Raw genomic sequence first — 17,751 nt, forward strand, 5'->3', positions numbered from 1 at the left:
AGCCCATCAAGTCTACTCCGCAATTCCATCATGGCTGATCTATGTTTCCCTCTCAACCTCATTCTCCTGCCGTCTCCCCATAACTCCTGACACCCGTACTAATCAAGAAACTCTGCCTCAACAATCTCCATTGACTTGGCCTCCACAGGCATCTGTGGCAATGACTTCCACAAATTTATTTCTTATTCTCTGACCCCATTTTGTCTCTTTTTCACCTCCATCCTTCATCACTTACTCCACCCCTTTGCCAATCAACCCCCTCACCTGTATCCACCTACCACTAGCCGGGCATTGCCTTTTCCAACTTCATCCCCACCACTCAGTCCGAAGAAAGGTCACGACACAAAACTTTGTCCATGCAGATGCTGCCTCACCCACTGACTGCTCCCAACACTTTGTTTTTTGCTCATAAGACAGGTCTCTGGGCAATAATCCAATGATTTAACCACAACAGCACCAGAGGTTCACCTATGAACAAGATACCAGCACTTCTGTGCTCCTCTCCACTTCCAAAATTCATCTCCATTAATTTCAGCCGTTAATTGCCCACCTCACTTTCCCAGCTTTCACCCCCTCTTCTACAATCAGTCTGAAGGGTCCCAACCTTAAACGTTGTCTGTCCATACCCGACACAGATGCTGCCTGACTTACTGAGCTCCTCCAGTACTTTGTATTTTTACACAAAAAATTCCAGCGTCTGCAATGATTTTTGCGTCTCTGAGAAATTTAATAGATGATGATTTATCTGCAATTCTCCAGAACAACCTGTGAACCATGCTGTAAACATTCAAAACCAAATGAAAGCATATTCTGCACTGTTTGCTGGTATGCGAGATTCAAAATACTGTTTCGGCATTTTTTGGAACAACTGTGGCATTAATCTTTTATTAGCTGCTGTAAAATGCTGAACGGTCCATTTCATATCAGATGTTCTGCTGATTTCCTCAGTGTCAAAACTGTTACAAAAATTGGTGGGAAAGAGTCAAAGATCCATCAGAACAAATGTTTTATCTGTCCAAGTAGTAATTATGATCAAAGAGAAAGAATGTTAAAAATATGAATTTATAAAGTGTTTTTCATCATCTCAGTTCATTCCAGAGGACATAACAGTTAATAAGGCCATTTTTAAAAGTATTGATTGTTATAATACAGGAAATATTGCAGCCAGACTGTGCAAAGTAAACTCCCTCAGGCATTCATATGATCACCAATGTTTAGTAAGGTTAACTTTCGAAGGATATTGGCTTAGTCACCTGGGATAAAGGACCTAGCATTTCTTTACATAGTATGATCCTTGCTGGGTCAGCACAGAAGCACAGCTGGTAAAGCTGCTGCCTCCCAGTGAAAAAGGCCCGGGTTCAAGCCTGACCCCGTGTGCTGTATGTGCGGAGTTTCCACGTTCTCCCTGCGACTGCATGGGATTCGTCCAGGTGCTCCGGTTTCCTCCCACATCCATCCCAAAGACGTGCGGGTCTGTAGGTTGATTGGGCCTCTGTAAATTGCCCTTAGTGTGTAGAGAGTGGATGAGAAAGTGGGATAACATTGAATTAATGTATGGGTGATCGATGGTCAGCGTGGACCCGGTGGGCCGAAGGGCTCGTTTCCATGCTGTAACGTTCAAATCAATCAACCATTGAATAATAATGGCTGAGAAAGATATGACAACAGTTTAACATCTCAAAAGAAAAGGGAGGGGGGCAAAGTTGAAAGGAAATTACACATAGAGTGGCGAGTGTCTGGAACACGTGCCGGGAGTGGTGGTGGCCGCAGATATGACCGTGACCGAGAATTGGTCTTGGCATCATGTTCAGCACAGTCATTGTGAGGCAAAGGGGCTGTTCTTGTGCTGTACGGCTCCCTGTTCGATGTTCTGACAGTGCAGTGCACCCTCAGTGCCTACATTAGCAAATCAGCTCAGCTCAGAAAGTCCTACCACCAAGTCACAGCCAACCGTTGTAAGAATTGGGAGCATGCAAGGTGTCTGTCAAATTCATGTAGGGTTGCCAACTATGGCACTCCCAAATGCGGGACAAGGTGACGTCACCGCCCCCAGCCAGTGGCCACGTGCTCCCGCTCCACAAATGGCGGCCGCCCGGGCCGCCTGGGAGGTGGGTTGCTACGCAACTTCCGTTAGGCGAACACACTCCATTAGCCTACACTGTCCCGGCTGACAGATTTAGATTTAGATTTAGAGATACAGCGCAGAAACAGGCCCTTCGGCCCACCGGGTCCGCGCCGCCCAGCGATCCCCGCACACTAACACTATCCTACACCCCACTAGGGACAATTTTTACGTTTGCCCAGCCAATTAACCTACATACCTGTACGTCTTTGGAGTGTGGGAGGAAACCGAAGATCTCGGTGAAAACCCACGCAGGTCACGGGGAGAACGTACAAACTCCATACAGACGGCGCCCGTAGTCAAGATCGAAGCTGAGTCTCCGGCGCTGCATTCGCTGTAAGGCAGCAACTCTACCGCTGCGCCACCGTGCCGGCGAGCGGAAATATAAAATACTAGAGGGCAACTTTAAGGTGCGGGGCAACTTCTTTTACACAGAAAGTGGTGAGTGCCTGGAACGCATTTCCAGGAATGGTGGTGGAGGTGGCTTATATTGGCATTTGGGGCTCTTAGATAGGCCTGTTCTGTGTTTTAGTTTTAGGTGTAGTATTAGTGACACAGCACGGAGGCAGGCCCTTTGGCCCATGGGTCCATGCCAACCAACAAAGAAGGGCTCCGACCCGAAACGTCACCTAGTCCTTTTCTTCAGAGACGCTGCCTGACCTGCTGAGGTACTCCAGCATGTTGTGCCTATCTTCGGTATAAACCAGCATCTGCAGTTCCTTTCTACCCATACACTAGTTCTTTGTATTCCCAGTTTTGCATCCTACACGCTAAGGGCAATTTAGAGAAGCTTATTAACCTACAAATCTGCGTGTCTTTGAAATGTCGAAGGAAGCCGGAGCACCCGGAGAAAACCCACGCGGTCACAGGGAGAATATACACACCCCATACAGACAGCAACCCTAGTCAGGATTGAACTGGGTCTCTGGCACTGTGAGGCAGCAGCTCTACCGCTGTGCCACCGTGCTGCTGTGGTCTATGTAGCTGTGATCCATCCTCGGTGTGGTATAAATCCACTCCATCATACCCTGCAATAGAAAACCGCTGACTGAAAGGACAAATGCTGGCTCAATGTCAAGAACAGGCCAGTAACACCCACCTGCCCAGCTGAAGGAGAGCTACATTGATGAGAAACCCTGTGATGCAAGGTCAAACCTTCTGGTACTTGCTTAAATGCAGGATAAAGGAGGTCTTAGAACAACAGCTGGCAACTTGGGAAATCACAGAGGCTTCATTGTACACCAGCATATTTCACTGGTGAGATATTTTTCTCAGATTTGTTAAGGTTATTAAAAATCTGGACTATTACTTCTGCGCTGTTTTAATAAGCGAGCAGCAAAATTACGTAAAGTTCTGGTTGCTGTCAAGACAAATACACTAGAGTCTTTCCATTGCAGCAGAGGTCCAGCTTATGTCAGTGCATGGAGGTGTTCCCGTGCAGTGAACTTGCTTCAGACATGCAGGCAATGCAATGTTTTCTTATAACAGAAGGATTCATTTGGTACTCAATAAAATAATGAGGAATGGAAGATATTAAACCAGTGCTCGCATTATGCCCCTTTCATTTATGTTTACCTCAAGGTAAAGGTCTTTTTATATTGCCTCACAAGGTAGGAATCAATATATCTCCTCCAAGATGAGTCAAACACTGGAGTAACTTTGAGGATCAGGCAAAATCTCTGGAAAACATGGATTAGTGTTGTTTCGGATCAGGACCATTCAATAGACAATAGACAATAGGTGCAGGAGGACTTGGCTTCAGGCTTCCTGACTCATTCTTCAGGCTTCCTGACCCAAAACATCACCAATCCACGTTCTGGCTTACCCGCTGTGTTACTCCAGTACTTTGTGCTTTCTTTTTGTACACCTGCTTAACCCACAAACCCGCTCGCCTTTGGGATGCGAGAGGAAACCGGAGCACCCAGAGGAAACCCACGCGGTCACAGGGAGTGCTTGCAAACTGCACACAGATACCACCCAAGGTCAGGATCGAACCTGGGTCTCTGGTGCTGAGGCAGCAGCTTTACCAACTGCGCCGCCCACATAGCCCTCTAAACTTTAGTTCTGTCCATCCATATATCTGTCCGATGGTTGGTTGAAGAGTTGTAATGGCATCTGCTTCCATAGTGATAATGGTGTTTAAGAGGATTTTAGATAGGCACATCCAGGAGGTGCATTGTAAAGAATATGGGTATATTGAATATGGGTATATTGAGAATGTAAGAAATATGAGTATATTGATCAGAGATTAGATAAACCAACCCTATTTAATAGCCATTAAACCACAGGACACAGGAGCAGAATTAGATCATTTAGCTACGATAATGACATTTAAGGGCCTTTTTGATAGGCACAAGGGAGTGCAGAGAATAGGGGGAAATGGGTCATGTAAAGAGAGATGAGACCAGTTTAACTAGGAATCATGTCCATAGAGCTGTATGCTTCCATTTTTAATTCTCTGCCCAACTTCCAACTAAGTCCTTCCTCCAGAACACCAGTATATCCCCACTTTACCTTATTTTTCATAACATAGAAACCACAGACATACAGTCCTTCAGAAAAGATTTGAACATTCCCAAATCTATTTTAGGATTCTAGATCTGGATCTGGAACAAGCTGTCAGAGGAGGTAGACAGATACAATTACAACTTTTACAAGATATTTGTACAGATAGAAGGAAAGGAGGAATTTAGCGTGCTATGGGACATATGTAGGCAAATGGGGTTAGCCCAATATGCTGACTTGGTTGGGCCAAAATGCCTGTATCCATGCTGTGGCCAAGTCATTGGATATTTTTAAGGCAGAGATAGATAGATCCTTGATTATTATGGGTGTCAGGAGAAGGGGAGAAGGTAGCGGAATGGGGTTGGGAGGGAGAGATATATCAGCCATGATTGAATGGCGGAGCAGACTTGATGGGCCGAATGGCCTAATTCTGCTCCTATCGCTCATGACCTTATGACTGGACAGCTCCATGACCATGTGACTCTGGAACTCCTCCACCTTGTTCTCAGTTCCAAGAACCCTTTCCTGGGTCTCAGAGTCACCCTGGAAACTCCTGCAGCGTTGAGTCCTCCTGCAGGCACAGGTTAGAACTGATTTACAGAGAATAATGTATGTTGTAAATCAGTTCTAACCTGTGCCTGAGCATTAAACCTACAGGGCCCTGCTTCAAACCCTCCGGATCAGGTCACACATTGGGCCACACTGTGGAGTCAATATCCTGAGCAGTCTGGGATAATGATGCACACTGCTTTGCCAAACCGTGCTAGGTCTGGCCAATGCTGACTATATCCTCAGAGTATCAAACGTGTTAGCATAGCGCCCACTTAGCACTAGTTTGCACCCTTTCACCGACTCAACACTCACCTTCCCTTCCTTCCCCCCCCCCCCCCCCCCCACCGCTGCATTCCAAGTTCTTACTTCTATGAAAGGAGGGGAATTTTCATCCATCATTCCCAACTTGATTTGAGCCAACATTCCAGAGGAGGAGGAGTTTGTCTCCTCTCGCAGAGACCCACCCAGTCCATCTTCCTCTTCCAGCCAAGCAGAGCAAACGACTCGAGTGTTGACACGGACATCAACGGGTCTTTGATGCAGCAGGGGCTGGCGTTTAAATTATTCTAAGTGCCAACACTTATGGAAGACAGATGCAAGGTGCATCCAAAGCCGGGCACATATTTTACATTTTCTACCTGTACTTCATTGCAAGGCTAAAACAACACGTACCGCGTGGAACCGCTGATGGAGCATCGCGCTGAGTGACACTCAGAGCCCGTGTAAATCAAGGGAACCAGGTATCTGTCAATAAACCTTTGAAAAGTGTTAATGTGATGTTTGACTCGGGCGAAGACAAGCGTACTCTGAACATGGAGACTTGGCTCGACGGAGATCAGATTGAGTTACCATCATCAGAACACAGCGATAAAGTGAATCAAAAACTAACAGTGTCGATCTGTTGTCTAGACAAAGTTGCATTCTTTCGCGCAAGTACATATCTCATTAGGTAATTCAGAACACATTTGCAATGCAAGGTCTTTAAACTTTATCAAGGTAAGGTCATAATCATTGGAAGAAATTAATCTATATTTCCCTGACATTGGAAGAGGCAAGATATTAATTGCACATCTTTGGTGTTTTGTGATGGGGATGAAGTTTGTAATTTATACACAGACCCAAGTGCCTTATTTGCTTTGGAAGATTACTTGCAAGATGCCAAATTTCTCTTCTCTATGGGAAAAGGAAATTCCAAAATTATTCCTAGCCTTAAGGAGAAAATTCCAGAGATCCTTTACTCTGTTGTCACTTGTGTTGTGGAGTCAATATCCTGAGCAGTCTGGGATAATGATACACATTGCTTTGCAAACCGTGCTAGGTCTGGCCAATGCTGACGATATTCTCAGACTGCCAGTGATATCTGTGTCATCAGATATATCTGTGTATCAGTGATATCAAGTCAGTCTGAAGACGGGTCTCGGCCCAAAACGTCACGCATTCCTTCTCTCCAGAGGCTGCCTGTCCCGCTGAGTTACTCAAGCATTTTGTGTCTATCTTCAGTTTAAACCAGCATCTGCAGTTCCTTCCGACACATCGTGATATCAGTGTGCCTGGGGGTCTGAAGCTACAATCATTCCTACAGGCTACAAAACCAAAGACAACGATGGAAAGAGAAAATCAATAAATGATGCCCTCGGGTTGTCATTACTAGAACGGCAGATCGCAGGTGGAATGGACAATGCAATGTGTGAACCATTTTGTGTGCCTGTATGTTTGCATGCATGTTTTGTGTGCATGGGAGAGAGCCTGTAGAATCTGTATGTGTATGTGCATATGTATGTACATGTATGTGCATATGTACGCACATGTGTGTTTGCATGCGCGAGTGTTTGGACGTCTTTATTTGTGTTTGAGCGCATGAGAGAGAACGACGGACTGAACAAAAGGAGAGACTGAGAAACCAAGAGAGAGGAAGAGGGAGGGAAAGAGAAAAAAAAACTAAGGAAGAGAGAGCCTGGTCCTGTATATTGATGACACTTGTAAATCAGAGACTGTCAAATCCAGGTAACACTCTAAAAACCTATAGTTGGCAGACTGTGATAAATTTAATGTAAGAAAATAACTGCAGATGCTGGTACAAATCGAAGGTATTTATTCACAAAATGCTAGAGTAACTCAGCAGGTCAGGCAGCATCTCAGGAGAGAAGGAACGAGTGACGTTTCGGGTCGAGACCCTTATTCAGTCTGAAGAAGGGTCTCGACCCGAAACGTCACCCATTCCTTCTCTCCTGAGATGCTGCCTGACCTGCTGAGTTACTCCAGCATTTTGTGATAAAATTAATGTTATTTTATTGAGCCACACATTTTAGTTGGGTTGCTGGATAATAAATTCATATAATGTATATGAATTCACCATTCTGGTCTGAATGCAGCACCTTTCTCTATCATAAACAAGCTCCATTGGGCAGCCTCTCCTGGACATAGGAGGTCCTCAAAATCACTAATAGACAGCAGGACTGTATTTAAGCCCAAACTGTTTTTTCTCATATATTTTCTGGCAGGAACCAGTGCTTGGCGAGGAGAAGTGCTCATTTTGGAGATTCATCCAATCTTGTTGGCCAAAACATGCCACCCCTTGCATGCAGTCTCGGATTATTTCTGTACAATTGCTAATCGGGGATTGTACGGCAATAATCTACTGGACTGTTTGTCAGAAACAAATTTCACTGTGCATTTGCACTTGACACGAGACAATAAAGCACCATTGAACAATGATTGACCAAACTCCAATCAACTCCATATTTTCAGTCTTTATTTGTGTTCACCCTTAAATTATTATTTTTTTTTTCTTCTGTCATAAAGCAAATTAAATGCATTGGCATTTTTCAATGTACTCGGAATAATCTTGGACAAATCAGACAGGTACCAGATAGGTATTTTGTTGTTAACCATTGGTGCTAGGTTTTCTAGTGTGTGCTAGGTAACCCTGGTGTGCTAGGTTTACATTTGCAAGTACTGCAGGAGCCATCCATCTTTGAAGAAGATTCTTCAATTGTTTCTTTTATCATTTTGATTTTAATGACTCAATATTCACCATTCTGCCTGATGATCTGGCCATAATGTGTTAATCGGCCACTGGACAGAAGGTACAAAGTCATGAGACATTTACAGCAGGCAACCGGTGATCAGAGCCAGGAAGGAGAAGAGCGGGGTAGAGGATTCTAAAACTAGGGCTTCAGGTGAGAAGGGAGAGATTTAAGAGGGACCTTGGGGTCAGCCCTTTCACTCAGAGAGTAGTCCGTATCTGCATTGAGCTGCCAGAGGAGGCCATAGAAAGGATATACAATTATGATGTTTAAAATACATTTGGACAGATACTGTAAGTGGATAGGAAGGCTTTAGAGGGCCATGGACAAAATGGAGGCAAATGGGACTAGCCCAGTATGTCAACTTGGTCGGCGTGGACCATGTGGGCCGCTGAGCGTGTTTCCAAACTGTACGACCCTGTCACATGACTTGTAGGGTAAACATTTTGACAAGATCCCTTGGCCAGAATAGATGAATTGAGAACCAGAGGACATAGGTTTAAGATCAAGGGGAAAAGATTTAAAAGGAATCTGAGAGGTAACTTTTTCCACACAAAGGTTGGTGGGTGTATGGAACAAGCTGCTTGAGGAGGTAGTTGAGCCTGGGACTATCCCAATGTTTAAGAAACAGTTAGACAGGTACATGGATAGGAAAGGTTTGGAGGGATATGGGCCAAAAAAAGGCAGGTGGGACTAGGATAGCTGGGTCCTATTGGCCAGTGTGAACAAGTTGGGCTGAAGGGCCTGTTTCCACACTGTATCACTCTGTGACTATGACCACGAAAATCAAAACTGGAGAACTAATAGTTAAATGTTGCTTGCTGGCAAAAGTGTTTGGTCAAAGATTTGGGTAAAATCAGAAGGGAAAATATTATTTTAAGGCTCTAATTTTATTTGAGTAAACAATGTTTGTGTATGATGAAACAGTAAGGCCCAGTCTAAGTGAGCATTGTGTAGGATGTGGGGCTGACAGCCACATTCTCATGACTAATTTGTTTACAGGATTCCCTGGAGGAAAAAAAATGGCAACAAAAGTAAATTGCAATTTTTATCTGTTTTTTGGTAATAAGCTTAGTTTAGCTTAGAGATACAGCACGGAAACAAGCCCTTTGGCCCACTGAGTCCATGCCGACCAGCGATCCCCGTACACTAACACTATCCTATACACTAGGGGCAATTTACAATTTACCGAAGCCAATTAACTTACAAACCTGAACATGATTGGAGTGTGCGAGAAAACCGAAGCACCCGGGGAAAATCCACAGGGAGAACGTACAAACTACGTACAGATAACACTCGTAGTCAGGATCAAACCCGGGTCTCTGACGCCATAAGGCAGCAACTCTACTGCTGCGCCACCATGCCACCCCTTCAGCTCTTGATTTTTAGCTGACTGTCCTGTCCTGTCTGTATGTGCAATGCTGCATGTCCTGTCTGTATGTGCAATGCTTAAATGTGCTCCATCATTGTAAGAAATAAAACAAAGAAATACAGTAGGAGCTGGAATAAGCCACAAGGCCCCTCAAGCTGGCCCTGCCAAGCGATACACAGAACAGTACTGCACAGGAATGGGCCCTTCGGACCACAATGTTTGTGCAGAACATGATGCCAAATTAATCTGATCTCATCTGCCTGCACATGATCCATATCCATCTATTCCCTGCTCTTCCATATCTCCAACTAAAAGCCTCTTAAAAACCACTATCATAGCTGAATGGCTTAATTCTGCACCTATGTCTTATGGTCAAAATACGTTTGGTTGATCAATATACCCATATTCCTTACATTCCAACACTTTCACTGGCTTTTCTCACATTCCCCTTCAGCTTTTTCTCGCTTTCATTCTGGTCCAAAGTCTGACAGTGGCAAACTGAGTGGTAATGCCGAACATTAAGCAGAGGCACAGTGAGTGTATGACCAGCGAGTTTGGGGAAGGACAAGCAATATATTCACACTCCATAAAGCAGTCATCACCCGGCTAAATGAAACCTTGTTGGTAAATTGGTTAGAGCATATTCAGAAGTTTAAACACTCATCAAGCTATCTGAAGCGCAGTGGGGTTAAATATTATAATTCAATAAAGTATACAGAGGGACATTAATGTTTACGCACTCACCAGACTGCAAGGGAAAGGCCAAAACCAAGAGCAATTCTCAGTAACACATTGGGCAATTCTAGCCATGGAATAATAGACTTACTACAAGAAAGGAAGACCATTTAACATCACATTCACAGCAAATTTCTAACCAACCAACATTGTAATGGATGAGGAAAATTTAAGAGTCTCTTACATTTATACATAGAAGAACCATGTCCACAAGGACAATAAAATGTCCTTGTGTCCAGTATGATTTTAATTCTAACACTAACTAGTAGTAACGGCCTATGTTTCCTGATCATTGTATGGTATAGAAACATAGAAACAAAAAATAGGTGCAGGAGTAAGCCATTCGGCCCTTCAAGTCAGCACCTCCATTCAATATGATCATGGCTGATCATTCAAAATTAGTACCCTGTTCCTGCTTTCTCCCCATATCCCTTGATTCTGTTAGTCCTAAGAGCTAAATCTAACTCTCCCTTGAAAACATCCAGTGAATTAGCCTCCACTGCCTTCTGTGGCAGAGAATTCCACAGAACCACAGAATAAGGGGTAGGCCATTTAGAACTGAGATGAGGAAAAACTTTTTCAGTCAGAGAGTTGTGAATCTGTGGAATTCTCTGCCTCAGAAGGCAGTGGAGGCCAATTCTCTGAATGCATTCAAGAGAGAGCTGGATAGAGCTCTTAAGGATAGCGGAGTCAGGGGGTATGGGGAGAAGGCAGGAACGGGGTACTGATTGAGAATGATCAGCCATGATCACATTGAATGGCGGTGCTGGCTCGAAGGGCCGAATGGCCTCCTCCTGCACCTATTGTCTATTGTCTATTGTCTCTGGGTGAAAAAGTTTTTCTTCATCTCAGTCCTAAATGGCCTACCCCTTATTCTTCAACTGCGACCCCTGGTTCTGGACTTCCCCCAACATGGGGAACATTTTTCCTGCATCTAGCTTGTCCAATCCCTTAAGAATTTTCTGTTTCTATATAAGATCCCCTCTCATCCTTCTAAATTCCAGTGAATATAAGCCCAGTCGACCCATTCTATATGAATGGATCATATTCAGGGTTTGTTCTATACTCTGACATTCACCCTATACCCTAGAAACACCTAGAAAGAATAAAGGGATATTAAATAGACGATATTCCTTTCCCAACATATTTCTTGTTTTGTTCAGTTTGATCTCACTCAGCCAATATAGAATATAACTGTTAAAGGTTATTTGTAAAAGCTTTAGTTCCATGCATCTTCCCATTTTCCTTGGAGAAACAAGGAACTGCAGATGCTGGAGTAACTCAGCAGATCAGGCAGTATCCCTGGAGAACATGGACAGGTGACATTTCAGGTCAGGACACTTCCTTCAGCCTGATCAGAAGTCTGAAGAAGGGATGGGACTTGAAACATCACCGAAGATGTTTTCCAGGGATCCTGTCTAACCCATTGAGTTACTCCAGCATTTTGCATCTTTCCAAGTTTCCTACCTCATTTCCTAGCTAAAGCTCCTCACTGGGTATTTGTGATGCATTTTCCCCTCCATTAATTTCTTTCCTCTTCATTTTTCCACAGTTCTCACTTTCTTCCCAATCCGTGTTTGTTCCTGGGACTCACCATCCCCTGACTATTCTGTGCCTTGCAAATTTGCAGACACAGGCTGTGCATGGAAACTTAAACCTGCCAGCGCTTGCAGAAGTGTGCCAACACATCCCAAACACACTGGGCCAAACGGGTCCCATGCTCACATAATTTCCACTGAATATTTAAAAAGCCAGTTGTGTGGCGTTTAAGTTGCCCCATTACAAGAAAGTTGTTTCAGACAAGGTTTTGTTCTTTTGTACTGATCAGGTACACTGAGATAGTGAAAAACTTTGCATTTTATTCAGTCAAATCATACTACATATGATTACATTCAAACCTTACACAAGCACAAGTAGGGAAACAAGAAAAAAAAGTGCAGAACTTTTTTTCCGCCTTCCATCACAGTAAGGAATGTGGAGGAGTCACTGTGGCGGACGTTCATGTGTTTTGTGTGTTCTGTTGCTTTTTGTTGGTATGATTGTATGGTAAATGAAGTTCCTCATATGTTGCAAAACATACTTGGCTAATAAGGTATGATTATGATATGGGGCTGCAGCATTGCAACATTACAGTTACAGAGAAAGCGCAGATAAAAAAGCGGCAGGCCCGCACTGAGATAGGTTGGTAGATTGAGTCTGAGCCTAACTTATGTGAGAACAGTTTAGGAGTTTAAACAGCAGGGAACTTGTTGTTCCTTAATCTGGTGGTGTGTGCTTTCAAGCTTTTATATCTTCTGTTCACAGAAGAGGGAATAATTGAGGTGGAAAAGGTCCTTGATTATGTTGGCTGCTCTCCCAAGGCAGCGTGGTGCAACATTGAGTGGATTGGGTGGGCGACTGGTTTGAGTGATGAGCTGGGCTACATCCACAACTCTCTGCTGCAAGTGTGGAGGCTTTGGACAGAGTGTTGAAGAGGTTCGCCAGAATGCTGAGCATAAATCAACTACTGGAGGAACTCAACTGGTCAGGCAGCATCTGTGGAGGGAATGCAGAGAGGCATTTGGGGTCAGGACCCTTGTTGAGACCACAAGGCTGCACGGATTGAAGGGTAGGAGAGGTTGGATAAATGTTGATTGTTTTGTTTCTAGAGTGTCCGAGGCAAAGGGAAGACCGGATAGAAAGTTTAAAGGAGACGTGTGCGATAGGTTTTGTACTAATGCAGAGAAGCAGCGGCAGAGAAGAAGCGTTACTGCCTTACAGCGGCAGAGACATGGGCTCGATCCCGACTACAGGTGCTGTCTGTATGGAGTTTGCACGTTCTCTCTGTGACTGCGTGGGCTTTCTCCGGATAAACTCTAAACTAAGGGTGGCTGTCTGGAGCATGGTGCCAGAGGCGTTGGTGGACACAGATTCTATAGTAATGTATATAATAGGAACATGGCTATGTAGGGAATGGTGAAACCTGAATGCCCTTGTCCCAGTTTGAATACACATAACCTTCTTTTTCTGCAAGACACAACGTTTCACAAGGGTAGCCGTTCCTGGGCACCTCGTGGACAACACCTTCCATTTCCAGGACTGCTAATGCTGAAGCTCATCATCGTGTCCACAACCAAGATGAAGTATTTGTGGCCACACCACCGCACTTCAAATACAAATAAAACCCAACACATTTTCTCATTACCAAACATTTGAGAGCTTCAGCAAAAATAAACCAGTGTTTTGGACACTTCTGTGAAACACTATTTCGTTACTTATTTATGGGCTGTCTGGAGTCTAATTTGGGTAAAATCACATCTGGCCAGAAGGTTTCCTTTCCTGCAATGCATTCACAAACCTATTAGGTTTTAATTACAATCCTGTAGTATTGTGCTCACCACGATTCGCATTTGAACCCTCGTCTCCAGAGTAACAGCCCTGGGATTTGGAGCATCTCATATTTAGCTTGGGCACTCTACAAACAATGGCATGAACGTTAAATTCTCCAATTCCAAGTAACACCCACTCTATCCCCACTCCACTCCCTTTCCCCTGCAACCCTCCACCCACCCTCGTTCTTTCCCCTCCTCCATACATTCATCTCCCATCATAAAGCCCCACAGTTCCCCATTATCAACCCCCCTTCCACCCTATTCCCTACCTGCACCTTTACATTTCATTCCTCCTCTTCTCTCCTTATCAGATGCCCTCGACTCATTTTCACCTAGAGACTTTATCACTTCCTATCCAATCAAACTCCCATCACCTGTATCCACTTATGGCTTATCATATCATATCATATATATACAGCCGGAAACAGGCATTTTCGGCCCTCCAAGTCCGTGCCGCCCAGCGATCCCCGTACATTAACACTATCCTATACCCACTAGGGACAATTTTTACATTTACCCAGCCAATTAACCTACATACCTGTACGTCTTTGGAGTGTGGGAGGAAACCGAAGATCTCGGAGAAAACCCACGCAGGTCACGGGGAGAACGTACAAACTCCTTACAGTGCAGCACCCGTAGTCAGGATCGAACCTGAGTCTACGGTGCTGCATTCACTGTAAAGCAGCAACTCTACCGCTGTGCTACCGTGCCGCCCTGCCAGGCTTGACCCCACCCCTCTGCTCCAGCTTTCTCTCCACCCTGCCCAACATCAATCAGTCTGAAGAAGGTTCTTGACCCAAATCATCAACTGTCCAGATGGTGCCTGAACCTCTGAGTTCCTCCAGGATTTTGCTCTTTGCATAATAGCCCAGGTCTCTGGGTAGTAATCTAACAATCTAACCACAATTGCTCCACATCAATCAATATCTATAAACAGGATACTAACAGCTCGGTACTCTGCACCAATTCCAAAATTCATCTCCATTAAATTCAGCCAAACAAAGGTTTGGAAACAGCAGAATCCACACGTGCTGCTGTACCACACACTTGGTGTGAGGAACAAGGGGAATTTATAATTTATTCAATGCACCAGAGCCCAATTCAGCTGCTGCTGGGCCTGGAGAATGAGTGGGACCAATCAATCAACGAACAAACTGTGAGAAATTGAACTGCAATCAATCAATCTGATTCCTCAGGAGTTACTTAAAGGGATTACATTGTGCATGAGTAATTTAATACACTCGCGATCCTTCTCACTTAGCATTGCACTTCAGCCTTGACATGTCCAACTTTATCAGATGGTAATTTCAATGTTGAACACTTCAGCGAAAATTGCCCTGGAGTCTAATTATCTCAGGGGTTCCAGGTGGCCATCGATCGTGAACAAAACAACCTTTTCTACTTGATCACTGATGGCACATCTCAAGGTTTATCACCTTGAACCTAAGTACAGACCACACTTGCCACACTGGGTGAAGCGACTGAATCATCATATTTTCAATTCCTCCAAGCGACAATAAAAGTCCCTTATCCTGTTTTTTGATATTGCTATGGGAGGTATTGAGGTCTGAAGAAGAGTCTTGACCCGAAACACCTTGGACAGGTTGTGTGAGTGGGCGGATACATGGCAGATGCAGTTTAATGTAGATAAGTGTGAGGTTATTCACTTTGGAAGTAAGAATAGAAAGGCAGATTATTATCTGAATGGTGTCAAGTTAGGAAGAGGGGATGTTCAACGAGATCTGGGTGTCCTAGTGCATCAGTCACTGAAAGGAAGCATGCAGGTACAGCAGGCAGTGAAGAAAGCCAATGGAATGTTGGCCTTCATAACAAGAGGAGTTGAGTATAGGAGCAAAGAGGTCCTTCTATAGTTGTACCGGGCCCTGGTGAGACCGCACCTGGAGTACTGTGTGCAGTTTTGGTCTCCAAATTTGAGGAAGGATATTCTTGCTATTGAGGGCGTGCAGCGTAGGTTCACTAGGTTGATTCCCAGAATGGCGGGACTGTCGTATGTTGAAAGGCTGGAGCAATTAGGCTTGTATACACTGGAATTTAGAAGGATGAGGGGGGATCTTATTGAAACATATAAGATAATTAGGGGATTGGACACATTAGAGGCAGGAAACATGTTCCCAATGTTGGGGGAGTCCAGAACAAGGGGCCACAGTATAAGAATAAGAGGTAGGCCATTTAGAATGGAGATGAGGAAGAACTTTTTCAGTCAGAGAGTTGTGAAGGTGTGGAATTCTCTGCCTCAGAAGGCAGTGGAGGCCAGTTCATTGGATGCTTTCAAGAGAGAGCTGGATAGAGCTCTTAAGGATAGCGGAGTGAGGGGGTATGGGGAGAAGGCAGGAACGGGGTACTGATTGAGAGTGATCAGCCATGATCGCATTGAATGGCGGTGCTGGCTCGAAGGGTTGAATGGCCTACTCCTGCACCTATTGTCTATTGTCTATTGTCTATTGAAACGTCACCCATTCCTTCTCTCCAGAGGGTTACTCCACCGTTTTGTGTCTACCTTAAGTTATTTGGTGATGTGAGGGTAGATTTGCTGCACTACTGAAATGCACTGTTTCTGGGTGTTACAGTGGGGAAATGCATCAGGTCAGATCAGATCATGGTGGATCTGGAGGTACATGTGTGCTCAGGGCAAGCATGAGCACATCATGTTTATGGTTTAGAGATACAACGTGGAAACAGGACCTTCGGCCCACTGAGTCCACGCCAACCAGCGATCACCCGTACACTAGTTCAACGCTACGATTGAGAGAAGCCAATTAACCTACAAACTTGCACGTCTTTGGGATGTGGGAGGAAACAGGAGCACCCGGAGAAAACCCATGCGGTCACAGGGAGAAGTTGCAAACTCCACACAGACAGCACCATCTGAGTACTTACTGGAATCTTACATTGAAAGATTTATAAATGAAGAAATGCAAGTAACTGCAGGTGCTAGAAAGCTGAGCAGAAAACAAAATGCTGGAAGAACTCATCCGTGGTGGGCATGGAGAAAGTTAAACAAAAAAGATTTAAAAGAATGACATAGCAAGTAAGAAGCTATAAAAGCAGAGACTAGAGCTTTTTTTTCTCTGTGTGGAAAACAATGAAAGATATGATGGAAAATGGGAATTCAAAAACTAAGGCATAGGAAGTTGACAGTAGTTTACCTTGACATCATGTTCGGCACAATGTGGGTCCTTAGTCTGTATTGAAGATAGACACAAAAAGCTGGAGTAACTCAGCGGGTCAGGCAACATCTCTGGAGAGAAGGAATGGGTGACATTTCAGGTCGAGACCCTTCTCAAAGCCAAAGTGATAGCCATATTCCACCGGGAGGTGCCGTCAGCGATGGCAGCCTCGACAACGGTCTGTCTGTCTTTTCGTCTTTTTTGTTATTTTTAGTGTGTTTTTAAAAATTTGGGTTAATGTTCTCTGGTTTGTTTTATGTGGAGGATGTGGGAGGGGGAGGGGGAAACATTTTTTCAATCTCTTACCTTGCCAGAGATGCGATTGTTTTCCGGATCGTATCTCTGGTCGCTCTGCGGCCTAACATCATGGTTGAGACAGACTCGAGACACCCTGACCTTGATCGAGACTGACTTACAGCCCCACCGCGGGGCCGTGGACTTACCATCGGAGCCTGCGATCCCTTGCCTGGGATCGACGCTCCAACCACGGCTTGCGGATTTCACCATCGAGGAGCTCGCAGTCTCGGGTCGAGACTGATGTCGGGAAGCTCCAAAGTGCCAAGAGGTTTGACTAGTCCCGACCCAGGGTCAGATCACCTGGCTTGGGGGAGCTGAGTTCCCCCCCGATGCAGGAACTTGATCACCCTGACGCGGAGGGCCCGACCGCCGGCTATGGGAGCCAAGATCGTCACGTCAACGGAAGGCTCGAGGCCCCCAACCGCAGGAGAACAAAGAAGGGAAGAGATTGAACTTTTTTTTTCGCCTTCCATCACAGTGAGGAATGTGGAGGAGTCACTGTGGTGGATGTTTGTGTTAAAATGTATTTTAAATGCGTGTCTTGTTGCTTTTTATTGGTATGACTGTATGGCAAATCAAATTC

This window comes from Rhinoraja longicauda, chromosome 32 (genome assembly GCF_053455715.1).
Source record: "Rhinoraja longicauda isolate Sanriku21f chromosome 32, sRhiLon1.1, whole genome shotgun sequence".
In the NCBI taxonomy this organism is placed as follows: Eukaryota; Metazoa; Chordata; class Chondrichthyes; order Rajiformes; family Arhynchobatidae; genus Rhinoraja; species Rhinoraja longicauda.